At 44.1% G+C, this 1,675-nt stretch overlaps 1 protein-coding gene across 1 annotated transcript in view; it reads left to right on the top strand.

Annotated features, from left to right (window-relative positions):
* Nucleotides 1-348: 348 nt before the first annotated feature.
* LOC101861497 (plexin-B1) overlaps nucleotides 349-1,675 on the top strand; it is a gene marked incomplete in the record, with an annotated part of 158,131 nt that continues 156,804 nt past the window's right edge. The window contains 1 exon segment of the mRNA XM_013081271.2: nucleotides 349-600.

Here is a 1,675-nt window from a genome sequence, read left to right as displayed (position 1 = left end):
CCTCCTTTAGTCGGTCCGCTGAGAACTTTGTTCCCCTCTCCCTCTCTTTTCTTTCCCTGTTGAAAGCCGGGCTCCGTTTGTGCATTCCGCGCTTCGCAAGCTACAAACCCTGGACATTGAGACTTTGTTTGACGACGGACACAGTAAACTAGCTTAATCTAATTCTTTTTGCGCACAACATTTTGCGCGCGACGCTTCTACCGCGCGGGGAAACGAACGGGAGCTACCCGAGAGTCAGATGTATGGTGATTGGAGCAGAGGCGAGAGAGAGAGAGAGAGAGAGAGAGAGAGAGAGGGATCATGGCTCGCGCGCTCGTACGAGAGGAGACCAGGTCCAACGCAGCGTCGGTTCTCTCCCCTCGCATCTCACTGTGGCTTGCGTCTGTCTGCCCCGGCGCTTTGTTGATTTAGATGTCTGGTTTCGGTGTAGTGGATTCATTTGTAGGCCCTAGTGGTAAACGCTAGTAGTGTTCCAGTTTGAATCTTCCAAACTTTGCAAAGTGTTCATCTTCTCATCCCTGAACTTTTGAAGCCTGGTGGCAAACTACGTACAGAAGTGGATTATCTCTTCAATTCCGAACTCTGTGCCTTGTGGTTGTGGTAAGTGCTTTCTTTCATTCATAATAGTGTGTGTAACGGTCCGCTGAAACAATTCGTTCAATGCAAACCAAGAATGTGTTGAACTTTTAACGCCTCTGTGCCGAGTCCATAGATCGTTATATCTCCCCCACCACGCTCGCTACCCAACATTTTTGCAAAGTAGATAAAAACGAACTAGATCTAGATTTAGGTATCTAGAAAAGTGCTTTATGTTAGACTATTTAAGCTTGGGATGGGTCCCTGAATAAAAAACAACCCGTTTTTGTTTTTTTTTAAAGAGAATCATTTACAGCTCGAAGACTTTTTGACTTCTCGCGGAATCGTGTTGCGTTGAAGATTTCAACTTTCCCTGCCCAGGGAGTGAGAGGAGGTGATGGTGGTGATGGTGGTGGTGGTAGCCTAGTGCCCCCCAAAAACTGTGCGAGAATTCTCACCCGGTTTTTCGTTTCCACCCTTTTTATTTCGTCACTGGATCGATAACAACATTTCGTTTAGGTTTGAGTTATGGGATGGTGGGATTCAACACTGATCAAAAAAATCTTTGAAAAAAAAGTTTTTTTCACTACTTTTTTTTTCACCCCTACAATAGGCTACAAGCAGTATCCCAAACTTTCAAAGCCTTGTGTTCAGATGACTCCGGTTCAAAAGACGTTCAACAGAAATCTCATTCACTTATAAACAGACATCTTCATCTGAAATTTTTTCCTCACTGGTTTCAGAAAATTTTTCATCTAAATCGCTCATTGTGCGGTAATTTTGGCTGAAAATGAAAGAACAACACTACTACAATGCGATACGGTAGTCTCATAGTCCATAGTTGTATTCTCAGACCGGGTGAGTTGGGGGTTGGCGGGTGCTCTGGTGTGGTTTGCTTAGTAGATTCTTTCCATCAAACATCTATCGTCCTTGTCTCCCCTTTTTCTTTTTTAAAAATGTTTGTTGCTCTCTTGTAACAATTCTAATCTTCTGGCGCTCATATCACCTTATGCAGTTGTGAACGCCGTAAAACCTCTACCAAATAAAATAGACCGGATGAGAATAAATTGGATCGGATAAGAATAACCCCAGCCCCCCC

This window comes from Aplysia californica, unplaced genomic scaffold, assembly GCF_000002075.1.
Source record: "Aplysia californica isolate F4 #8 unplaced genomic scaffold, AplCal3.0 scaffold00123, whole genome shotgun sequence".
Classification (NCBI taxonomy): domain Eukaryota; kingdom Metazoa; phylum Mollusca; class Gastropoda; order Aplysiida; family Aplysiidae; genus Aplysia; species Aplysia californica.
This window is presented reverse-complemented; position numbering and strand designations above follow the sequence as displayed.